This window comes from Hyla sarda, unplaced genomic scaffold (assembly GCF_029499605.1).
Source record: "Hyla sarda isolate aHylSar1 unplaced genomic scaffold, aHylSar1.hap1 scaffold_522, whole genome shotgun sequence".
In the NCBI taxonomy this organism is placed as follows: Eukaryota; Metazoa; Chordata; class Amphibia; order Anura; family Hylidae; genus Hyla; species Hyla sarda.
The window spans coordinates 81,780-95,056 of NW_026610533.1; positions in this window are offsets into that span (position 1 = coordinate 81,780).

A 13,277-nucleotide genomic window follows, 5' to 3' on the forward strand; every position below is an offset into this window, starting at 1 on the left:
CCAACTTACCCCAAGGTTTACAAGTTTCCTTTAGGCAAACTGACTGCAGATTTAGAACATAACTGTAATGTAAAGAAAAATCTATAATTTGTTTTTGCTACAAATATATAATTATAAAAATAATGAAAATTAAAAAACTATATATTAAAAGACTATAGCCATAATAATACATAGCCTGTTGAAATAATCATGAAGCGCATAATACACTGCACTTTAATACTAGTGCAGTGTATTATATGAGCGATCTTAAGATCGCTGTTAAAAGTCCCCTTTGTAAAAAAAAACTTAAAGGCTAGCTAGGAATTTTCAGCCGGAATAACTATTGCCGGAGGTTCCAAGCGTACATTACCGTCATTATAGATGGCAATGCATTCTGCCCGGATCCTATGTAAATGAAGTTAAAAATAAACAATTTATAAATAATTCACCCCACCCCAACCCCTACAAAAAAATAAATGTTTATATAAAAAAGTATTAAAAAAAAATAACCCATTTCTCCCCTCACATAAGCTATAATTAAAAATCGTCTGTCAACATAATGCTGACAGCGATAATACACTGCAGTATAACACTATTGCAATGTATTATATGGGTGATCAAAAGATCACTGGGGAAAGGCCTCTCATCGTATTTGTTAAAAAAGACCAAAAAATTAAGAAAAAAAAGTTAAAAAAAATTTAAACAGAACATCCTAAAAAAAAACATATTAAAAAAAGAAAAAAAATGTAAAAACCAAAAACCTGAAATAAAACCTCTGACAATACTGTAACCATACATTGTCTTTTAGAATAATGACAGGAAGCCTAAGACACTAGTGCAGTGTATTATTACATAGCTATCAAAAGATTGCTGCTCAAAGTCCCTTGATGGGAATAGTTAAAGGAAATTTGTCACCAGTGTCACCTGTACTAACCTGTCGGTACTAACAGATAGTGCAGGTGACACTAATGACAACGGTCCTTGCCTTGTCCCGTTCCGTGGAGGGGATCTCCGGTAATCTTCTCTGTTAAGCTTCAGCTCTAGGCCCGGCTTGGGGCACGAGTGGAGCTTAGGAATGTCACTGCTGCTACGAGTCCAGCGGAGAGCAGCAGTGGCTAGGGGCATTGGCAGAGCTTAGTGACATCACCGCTGCTGCTCCCTGCTTGGTCCCGCTGCTAAAGAACAGCAGTGGTGATGTCCCTATGCTCCGCCCATGCACCAAGCTGGCCAGAGCTGAAGCTTAACAGAGAAGATCACCGGAGATTCCCACCACTGAACGGGAAAAGGTAAGTACCGTTGTCACCAGTGTCACCTGCACTATCTGTCAGTACCGCCACTTTTGTGTAGGTGACACTGGTGACATATTTCCATTAAAAACAATAAAAGAAAAAGAAGGTTAATAAAATAATTAAAAAAGAAAAAAAACTTCTACAAAAATATCCCTAAAAAAACATACTTGGTATGAAATATAAAATTAAGAAAATAGAAAAAATATATAAAAATTCCCCCAAAAACTATATAACCCCATACAAATCCCTCACAATGCCATAACCATGCACTGCCTGTCAGAATAATGCTGAGAGGAATAATACACTGCACCACAATAGTAGTGCAGTGTTTTATAGAAATAATCAGATCTTTGGTGAAAGGTTGCCCTCTAATGGGAATATAGGTGAAAAAAACAACCTATAAAATAAAAGTGTAATAACATGATTTATTGACCCCCCCCCCCCCCCACCAACAAAAAAAGAAAAAGAAAACAGTAGAAAGGCAGAAATGCTTTTGAAAAAAGAAATACACAATAATAATTTATAAAATTGTCTGCCCCCTCCCCCAAAGAAAACATATATTACCCTTAAAATGTATGAATAAATAGATGAAAATTAAGACATAACCCAAACATTACAAAAACAAACCCTCCAAAAACCTGTCAATAGTCTGCGTCAACATCATCCTGGGATGATGGGAGGAGTAGTTCACTGCACTACTATAGAAATAAAAATCCCTATCATCTAAATCCCAATGTGTTCCATTTTTTTTTGTTCCTTTTTCTTATGCGGTTTCATAATCCCTGAGATAAGTAGTTCTGGCCCTAGAGTGTTATATATATTAGCGTCTGTAGCATGTATCAGGAACATGTTATCATACCTGTGTCTTTTTACAGGTGACTGATGTCCGGTGAGAAGGTGAAAGTGACCTATACCCCCGTCAACTGCAAGAAAGGAACCACAGGACAGGTAATTAATATTTATATTAATTACTGATAACAATCAGGCTAGATGTAATATCTAGACCTGCAGAGATGTCATAGTCTCCACCTTATACATGAACATATATGTGTTGTTAATAAGCATATCGTCTATGGACAGCTTCTTATATAACACAACCATGTCTCAGGTACAGAGAATAGGAACATTTATGATCCTTAATATCTGTTTTTTATTTGTAGGAATTCCTTTATCAATATTTAATAGAATAGACCCAACTTACCCCAAGGTTTACAAGTTTCCTTTAGGCAAACTGACTGCAGATTTAGAACATAACTGTAATGTAAAGAAAAATCTATAATTTGTTTTTGCTACAAATATATAATTATAAAAATAATGAAAATTAAAAAACTATATATTAAAAGACTATAGCCATAATAATACATAGCCTGTTGAAATAATCATGAAGCGCATAATACACTGCACTTTAATACTAGTGCAGTGTATTATATGAGCGATCTTAAGATCGCTGTTAAAAGTCCCCTTTGTAAAAAAAAACTTAAAGGCTAGCTAGGAATTTTCAGCCGGAATAACTATTGCCGGAGGTTCCAAGCGTACATTACCGTCATTATAGATGGCAATGCATTCTGCCCGGATCCTATGTAAATGAAGTTAAAAATAAACAATTTATAAATAATTCACCCCACCCCAACCCCTACAAAAAAATAAATGTTTATATAAAAAAGTATTAAAAAAAAATAACCCATTTCTCCCCTCACATAAGCTATAATTAAAAATAGTCTGTCAACATAATGCTGACAGCGATAATACACTGCAGTATAACACTATTGCAATGTATTATATGGGTGATCAAAAGATCACTGGGGAAAGGCCTCTCATCGTATTTGTTAAAAAAGACCAAAAAATTAAGAAAAAAAAGTTAAAAAAAATTTAAACAGAACATCCTAAAAAAAAACATATTAAAAAAAGAAAAAAAATGTAAAAACCAAAAACCTGAAATAAAACCTCTGACAATACTGTAACCATACATTGTCTTTTAGAATAATGACAAGAAGCCTAAGACACTAGTGCAGTGTATTATTACATAGCTATCAAAAGATTGCTGCTCAAAGTCCCTTGATGGGAATAGTTAAAGGAAATTTGTCACCAGTGTCACCTGTACTAACCTGTCGGTACTAACAGATAGTGCAGGTGACACTAATGACAACGGTCCTTGCCTTGTCCCGTTCCGTGGAGGGGATCTCCGGTAATCTTCTCTGTTAAGCTTCAGCTCTAGGCCCGGCTTGGGGCACGAGTGGAGCTTAGGAATGTCACTGCTGCTACGAGTCCAGCGGAGAGCAGCAGTGGCTAGGGGCATTGGCAGAGCTTAGTGACATCACCGCTGCTGCTCCCTGCTTGGTCCCGCTGCTAAAGAACAGCAGTGGTGATGTCCCTATGCTCCGCCCATGCACCAAGCTGGCCAGAGCTGAAGCTTAACAGAGAAGATCACCGGAGATTCCCGCCACTGAACGGGAAAAGGTAAGTACCGTTGTCACCAGTGTCACCTGCACTATCTGTCAGTACCGCCACTTTTGTGTAGGTGACACTGGTGACATATTTCCATTAAAAACAATAAAAGAAAAAGAAGGTTAATAAAATAATTAAAAAAGAAAAAAAACTTCTACAAAAATATCCCTAAAAAAACATACTTGGTATGAAATATAAAATTAAGAAAATAGAAAAAATATATAAAAATTCCCCCAAAAACTATATAACCCCATACAAATCCCTCACAATGCCATAACCATGCACTGCCTGTCAGAATAATGCTGAGAGGAATAATACACTGCACCACAATAGTAGTGCAGTGTTTTATAGAAATAATCAGATCTTTGGTGAAAGGTTGCCCTCTAATGGGAATATAGGTGTAAAAAACAACCTATAAAATAAAAGTGTAATAACATGATTTATTGACCCCCCCCCCCCCCACCAACAAAAAAAGAAAAAGAAAACAGTAGAAAGGCAGAAATGCTTTTGAAAAAAGAAATACACAATAATAATTTATAAAATTGTCTGCCCCCTCCCCCAAAGAAAACATATATTACCCTTAAAATGTATGAATAAATAGATGAAAATTAAGACATAACCCAAACATTACAAAAACAAACCCTCCAAAAACCTGTCAATAGTCTGCGTCAACATCATCCTGGGATGATGGGAGGAGTAGTTCACTGCACTACTATAGAAATAAAAATCCCTATCATCTAAATCCCAATGTGTTCCATTTTTTTTTTGTTCCTTTTTCTTATGCGGTTTCATAATCCCTGAGATAAGTAGTTCTGGCCCTAGAGTGTTATATATATTAGCGTCTGTAGCATGTATCAGGAACATGTTATCATACCTGTGTCTTTTTACAGGTGACTGATGTCCGGTGAGAAGGTGAAAGTGACCTATACCCCCGTCAACTGCAAGAAAGGAACCACAGGACAGGTAATTAATATTTATATTAATTACTGATAACAATCAGGCTAGATGTAATATCTAGACCTGCAGAGATGTCATAGTCTCCACCTTATACATGAACATATATGTGTTGTTAATAAGCATATCGTCTATGGACAGCTTCTTATATAACACAACCATGTCTCAGGTACAGAGAATAGGAACATTTATGATCCTTAATATCTGTTTTTTATTTGTAGGAATTCCTTTATCAATATTTAATAGAATAGACCCAACTTACCCCAAGGTTTACAAGTTTCCTTTAGGCAAACTGACTGCAGATTTAGAACATAACTGTAATGTAAAGAAAAATCTATAATTTGTTTTTGCTACAAATATATAATTATAAAAATAATGAAAATTAAAAAACTATATATTAAAAGACTATAGCCATAATAATACATAGCCTGTTGAAATAATCATGAAGCGCATAATACACTGCACTTTAATACTAGTGCAGTGTATTATATGAGCGATCTTAAGATCGCTGTTAAAAGTCCCCTTTGTAAAAAAAAACTTAAAGGCTAGCTAGGAATTTTCAGCCGGAATAACTATTGCCGGAGGTTCCAAGCGTACATTACCGTCATTATAGATGGCAATGCATTCTGCCCGGATCCTATGTAAATGAAGTTAAAAATAAACAATTTATAAATAATTCACCCCACCCCAACCCCTACAAAAAAATAAATGTTTATATAAAAAAGTATTAAAAAAAAATAACCCATTTCTCCCCTCACATAAGCTATAATTAAAAATCGTCTGTCAACATAATGCTGACAGCGATAATACACTGCAGTATAACACTATTGCAATGTATTATATGGGTGATCAAAAGATCACTGGGGAAAGGCCTCTCATCGTATTTGTTAAAAAAGACCAAAAAATTAAGAAAAAAAAGTTAAAAAAAATTTAAACAGAACATCCTAAAAAAAAACATATTAAAAAAAGAAAAAAAATGTAAAAACCAAAAACCTGAAATAAAACCTCTGACAATACTGTAACCATACATTGTCTTTTAGAATAATGACAAGAAGCCTAAGACACTAGTGCAGTGTATTATTACATAGCTATCAAAAGATTGCTGCTCAAAGTCCCTTGATGGGAATAGTTAAAGGAAATTTGTCACCAGTGTCACCTGTACTAACCTGTCGGTACTAACAGATAGTGCAGGTGACACTAATGACAACGGTCCTTGCCTTGTCCCGTTCCGTGGAGGGGATCTCCGGTAATCTTCTCTGTTAAGCTTCAGCTCTAGGCCCGGCTTGGGGCACGAGTGGAGCTTAGGAATGTCACTGCTGCTACGAGTCCAGCGGAGAGCAGCAGTGGCTAGGGGCATTGGCAGAGCTTAGTGACATCACCGCTGCTGCTCCCTGCTTGGTCCCGCTGCTAAAGAACAGCAGTGGTGATGTCCCTATGCTCCGCCCATGCACCAAGCTGGCCAGAGCTGAAGCTTAACAGAGAAGATCACCGGAGATTCCCACCACTGAACGGGAAAAGGTAAGTACCGTTGTCACCAGTGTCACCTGCACTATCTGTCAGTACCGCCACTTTTGTGTAGGTGACACTGGTGACATATTTCCATTAAAAACAATAAAAGAAAAAGAAGGTTAATAAAATAATTAAAAAAGAAAAAAAACTTCTACAAAAATATCCCTAAAAAAACATACTTGGTATGAAATATAAAATTAAGAAAATAGAAAAAATATATAAAAATTCCCCCAAAAACTATATAACCCCATACAAATCCCTCACAATGCCATAACCATGCACTGCCTGTCAGAATAATGCTGAGAGGAATAATACACTGCACCACAATAGTAGTGCAGTGTTTTATAGAAATAATCAGATCTTTGGTGAAAGGTTGCCCTCTAATGGGAATATAGGTGAAAAAAACAACCTATAAAATAAAAGTGTAATAACATGATTTATTGACCCCCCCCCCCCACCAACAAAAAAAGAAAAAGAAAACAGTAGAAAGGCAGAAATGCTTTTGAAAAAAGAAATACACAATAATAATTTATAAAATTGTCTGCCCCCTCCCCCAAAGAAAACATATATTACCCTTAAAATGTATGAATAAATAGATGAAAATTAAGACATAACCCAAACATTACAAAAACAAACCCTCCAAAAACCTGTCAATAGTCTGCGTCAACATCATCCTGGGATGATGGGAGGAGTAGTTCACTGCACTACTATAGAAATAAAAATCCCTATCATCTAAATCCCAATGTGTTCCATTTTTTTTTGTTCCTTTTTCTTATGCGGTTTCATAATCCCTGAGATAAGTAGTTCTGGCCCTAGAGTGTTATATATATTAGCGTCTGTAGCATGTATCAGGAACATGTTATCATACCTGTGTCTTTTTACAGGTGACTGATGTCCGGTGAGAAGGTGAAAGTGACCTATACCCCCGTCAACTGCAAGAAAGGAACCACAGGACAGGTAATTAATATTTATATTAATTACTGATAACAATCAGGCTAGATGTAATATCTAGACCTGCAGAGATGTCATAGTCTCCACCTTATACATGAACATATATGTGTTGTTAATAAGCATATCGTCTATGGACAGCTTCTTATATAACACAACCATGTCTCAGGTACAGAGAATAGGAACATTTATGATCCTTAATATCTGTTTTTTATTTGTAGGAATTCCTTTATCAATATTTAATAGAATAGACCCAACTTACCCCAAGGTTTACAAGTTTCCTTTAGGCAAACTGACTGCAGATTTAGAACATAACTGTAATGTAAAGAAAAATCTATAATTTGTTTTTGCTACAAATATATAATTATAAAAATAATGAAAATTAAAAAACTATATATTAAAAGACTATAGCCATAATAATACATAGCCTGTTGAAATAATCATGAAGCGCATAATACACTGCACTTTAATACTAGTGCAGTGTATTATATGAGCGATCTTAAGATCGCTGTTAAAAGTCCCCTTTGTAAAAAAAAACTTAAAGGCTAGCTAGGAATTTTCAGCCGGAATAACTATTGCCGGAGGTTCCAAGCGTACATTACCGTCATTATAGATGGCAATGCATTCTGCCCGGATCCTATGTAAATGAAGTTAAAAATAAACAATTTATAAATAATTCACCCCACCCCAACCCCTACAAAAAAATAAATGTTTATATAAAAAAGTATTAAAAAAAAATAACCCATTTCTCCCCTCACATAAGCTATAATTAAAAATAGTCTGTCAACATAATGCTGACAGCGATAATACACTGCAGTATAACACTATTGCAATGTATTATATGGGTGATCAAAAGATCACTGGGGAAAGGCCTCTCATCGTATTTGTTAAAAAAGACCAAAAAATTAAGAAAAAAAAGTTAAAAAAAATTTAAACAGAACATCCTAAAAAAAAACATATTAAAAAAAGAAAAAAAATGTAAAAACCAAAAACCTGAAATAAAACCTCTGACAATACTGTAACCATACATTGTCTTTTAGAATAATGACAAGAAGCCTAAGACACTAGTGCAGTGTATTATTACATAGCTATCAAAAGATTGCTGCTCAAAGTCCCTTGATGGGAATAGTTAAAGGAAATTTGTCACCAGTGTCACCTGTACTAACCTGTCGGTACTAACAGATAGTGCAGGTGACACTAATGACAACGGTCCTTGCCTTGTCCCGTTCCGTGGAGGGGATCTCCGGTAATCTTCTCTGTTAAGCTTCAGCTCTAGGCCCGGCTTGGGGCACGAGTGGAGCTTAGGAATGTCACTGCTGCTACGAGTCCAGCGGAGAGCAGCAGTGGCTAGGGGCATTGGCAGAGCTTAGTGACATCACCGCTGCTGCTCCCTGCTTGGTCCCGCTGCTAAAGAACAGCAGTGGTGATGTCCCTATGCTCCGCCCATGCACCAAGCTGGCCAGAGCTGAAGCTTAACAGAGAAGATCACCGGAGATTCCCGCCACTGAACGGGAAAAGGTAAGTACCGTTGTCACCAGTGTCACCTGCACTATCTGTCAGTACCGCCACTTTTGTGTAGGTGACACTGGTGACATATTTCCATTAAAAACAATAAAAGAAAAAGAAGGTTAATAAAATAATTAAAAAAGAAAAAAAACTTCTACAAAAATATCCCTAAAAAAACATACTTGGTATGAAATATAAAATTAAGAAAATAGAAAAAATATATAAAAATTCCCCCAAAAACTATATAACCCCATACAAATCCCTCACAATGCCATAACCATGCACTGCCTGTCAGAATAATGCTGAGAGGAATAATACACTGCACCACAATAGTAGTGCAGTGTTTTATAGAAATAATCAGATCTTTGGTGAAAGGTTGCCCTCTAATGGGAATATAGGTGTAAAAAACAACCTATAAAATAAAAGTGTAATAACATGATTTATTGACCCCCCCCCCCCCCACCAACAAAAAAAGAAAAAGAAAACAGTAGAAAGGCAGAAATGCTTTTGAAAAAAGAAATACACAATAATAATTTATAAAATTGTCTGCCCCCTCCCCCAAAGAAAACATATATTACCCTTAAAATGTATGAATAAATAGATGAAAATTAAGACATAACCCAAACATTACAAAAACAAACCCTCCAAAAACCTGTCAATAGTCTGCGTCAACATCATCCTGGGATGATGGGAGGAGTAGTTCACTGCACTACTATAGAAATAAAAATCCCTATCATCTAAATCCCAATGTGTTCCATTTTTTTTTTGTTCCTTTTTCTTATGCGGTTTCATAATCCCTGAGATAAGTAGTTCTGGCCCTAGAGTGTTATATATATTAGCGTCTGTAGCATGTATCAGGAACATGTTATCATACCTGTGTCTTTTTACAGGTGACTGATGTCCGGTGAGAAGGTGAAAGTGACCTATACCCCCGTCAACTGCAAGAAAGGAACCACAGGACAGGTAATTAATATTTATATTAATTACTGATAACAATCAGGCTAGATGTAATATCTAGACCTGCAGAGATGTCATAGTCTCCACCTTATACATGAACATATATGTGTTGTTAATAAGCATATCGTCTATGGACAGCTTCTTATATAACACAACCATGTCTCAGGTACAGAGAATAGGAACATTTATGATCCTTAATATCTGTTTTTTATTTGTAGGAATTCCTTTATCAATATTTAATAGAATAGACCCAACTTACCCCAAGGTTTACAAGTTTCCTTTAGGCAAACTGACTGCAGATTTAGAACATAACTGTAATGTAAAGAAAAATCTATAATTTGTTTTTGCTACAAATATATAATTATAAAAATAATGAAAATTAAAAAACTATATATTAAAAGACTATAGCCATAATAATACATAGCCTGTTGAAATAATCATGAAGCGCATAATACACTGCACTTTAATACTAGTGCAGTGTATTATATGAGCGATCTTAAGATCGCTGTTAAAAGTCCCCTTTGTAAAAAAAAACTTAAAGGCTAGCTAGGAATTTTCAGCCGGAATAACTATTGCCGGAGGTTCCAAGCGTACATTACCGTCATTATAGATGGCAATGCATTCTGCCCGGATCCTATGTAAATGAAGTTAAAAATAAACAATTTATAAATAATTCACCCCACCCCAACCCCTACAAAAAAATAAATGTTTATATAAAAAAGTATTAAAAAAAAATAACCCATTTCTCCCCTCACATAAGCTATAATTAAAAATCGTCTGTCAACATAATGCTGACAGCGATAATACACTGCAGTATAACACTATTGCAATGTATTATATGGGTGATCAAAAGATCACTGGGGAAAGGCCTCTCATCGTATTTGTTAAAAAAGACCAAAAAATTAAGAAAAAAAAGTTAAAAAAATTTTAAACAGAACATCCTAAAAAAAAACATATTAAAAAAAGAAAAAAAATGTAAAAACCAAAAACCTGAAATAAAACCTCTGACAATACTGTAACCATACATTGTCTTTTAGAATAATGACAAGAAGCCTAAGACACTAGTGCAGTGTATTATTACATAGCTATCAAAAGATTGCTGCTCAAAGTCCCTTGATGGGAATAGTTAAAGGAAATTTGTCACCAGTGTCACCTGTACTAACCTGTCGGTACTAACAGATAGTGCAGGTGACACTAATGACAACGGTCCTTGCCTTGTCCCGTTCCGTGGAGGGGATCTCTGGTAATCTTCTCTGTTAAGCTTCAGCTCTAGGCCCGGCTTGGGGCACGAGTGGAGCTTAGGAATGTCACTGCTGCTACGAGTCCAGCGGAGAGCAGCAGTGGCTAGGGGCATTGGCAGAGCTTAGTGACATCACCGCTGCTGCTCCCTGCTTGGTCCCGCTGCTAAAGAACAGCAGTGGTGATGTCCCTATGCTCCGCCCATGCACCAAGCTGGCCAGAGCTGAAGCTTAACAGAGAAGATCACCGGAGATTCCCGCCACTGAACGGGAAAAGGTAAGTACCGTTGTCACCAGTGTCACCTGCACTATCTGTCAGTACCGCCACTTTTGTGTAGGTGACACTGGTGACATATTTCCATTAAAAACAATAAAAGAAAAAGAAGGTTAATAAAATAATTAAAAAAGAAAAAAAACTTCTACAAAAATATCCCTAAAAAAACATACTTGGTATGAAATATAAAATTAAGAAAATAGAAAAAATATATAAAAATTCCCCCAAAAACTATATAACCCCATACAAATCCCTCACAATGCCATAACCATGCACTGCCTGTCAGAATAATGCTGAGAGGAATAATACACTGCACCACAATAGTAGTGCAGTGTTTTATAGAAATAATCAGATCTTTGGTGAAAGGTTGCCCTCTAATGGGAATATAGGTGAAAAAAACAACCTATAAAATAAAAGGGTAATAACATGATTTATTGACCCCCCCCCCCCCCCCCCACCAACAAAAAAAGAAAAAGAAAACAGTAGAAAGGCAGAAATGCTTTTGAAAAAAGAAATACACAATAATAATTTATAAAATTTTCTGCCCCCTCCCCCAAAGAAAACATATATTACCCTTAAAATGTATGAATAAATAAATGAAAATTAAGACATAACCCAAACATTACAAAAACAAACCCTCCAAAAACCTGTCAATAGTCTGCGTCAACATCATCATGGGATGATGGGAGGAGTAGTACACTGCACTACTATAGAAATAAAAATCCCTATCATCTAAATCCCAATGTGTTCCATTTTTTTTGTTCCTTTTTCTTATGCGGTTTCATAATCCCTGAGATAAGTAGTTCTGGCCCTAGAGTGTTATATATATTAGCGTCTGTAGCATGTATCAGGAACATGTTATCATACCTGTGTCTTTTTACAGGTGACTGATGTCCGGTGAGAAGGTGAAAGTGACCTATACCCCCGTCAACTGCAAGAAAGGAACCACAGGACAGGTAATTAATATTTATATTAATTACTGATAACAATCAGGCTAGATGTAATATCTAGACCTGCAGAGATGTCATAGTCTCCACCTTATACATGAACATATATGTGTTGTTAATAAGCATATCGTCTATGGACAGCTTCTTATATAACACAACCATGTCTCAGGTACAGAGAATAGGAACATTTATGATCCTTAATATCTGTTTTTTATTTGTAGGAATTCCTTTATCAATATTTAATAGAATAGACCCAACTTACCCCAAGGTTTACAAGTTTCCTTTAGACAAACTGACTGCAGATTTAGAACATAACTGTAATGTAAAGAAAAATCAATAATTTGTTTTTGCTACAAATATATAATTATAAAAATAATGAGAATTAAAAAACTATATATTAAAAGACTAGAGCCATAATAATACATAGCCTGTTGAAATAATCATGAAGCGCATAATACACTGCACTTTAATACTAGTGCAGTGTATTATATGAGCGATCTTAAGATCGCTGTTAAAAGTCCCCTTTGTAAAAAAAATGTAAAGGCTAGCTAGGAATTTTCAGCCGGAATAACTATTGCCGGAGTTTCCAAGCGTACATTACCGTCATCATAGATGGCAATGTATTCTGCCCGGATCCTATGTAAATGAAGTTAAAAATAAACAATTTATAAAATAATTCACCCCACCCCAACCCCTACAAAAAAATAAATGTTTATATAAAAAAGAATAAAAAAAAAAAAAAACATTTCTCCCCTCACATAAGCTATAATTAAAAATCGGCTGTCAACATAATGCTGACAGCGATAATACACTGCACTATAACACTATTGCAATGTAATATATGGGTGATCACAAGATCACTGGGGAAAGGCCTCTCATCGAATTTGTTAAAAAAAAGACCAAGAAATAAAAAATAAAGAAAAAAAAGTTAAAAAAAAATATTTAAACAGAACACCCTAAAAAAAATATATTAAAAAAAGAAAAAAAATGTAAAAACCAAAAACCCGAAATAAAACCCCTGACAATACTGTAACCATACATTGTCTTTTAGAATAATGACAAGAGGCCTAAGACACTAGTGCAGTGTATTATTACATAGCTATCAAAAGATTGCTGCTCAAAGTCCCTTGATGGGAATAGTTAAAGGAAATTTGTCACCAGTGTCACCTGCACTAACCTGTCGGTACCAACAGATAGTGCAGGTGACACTAATGACAACGGTCCTTGCCTT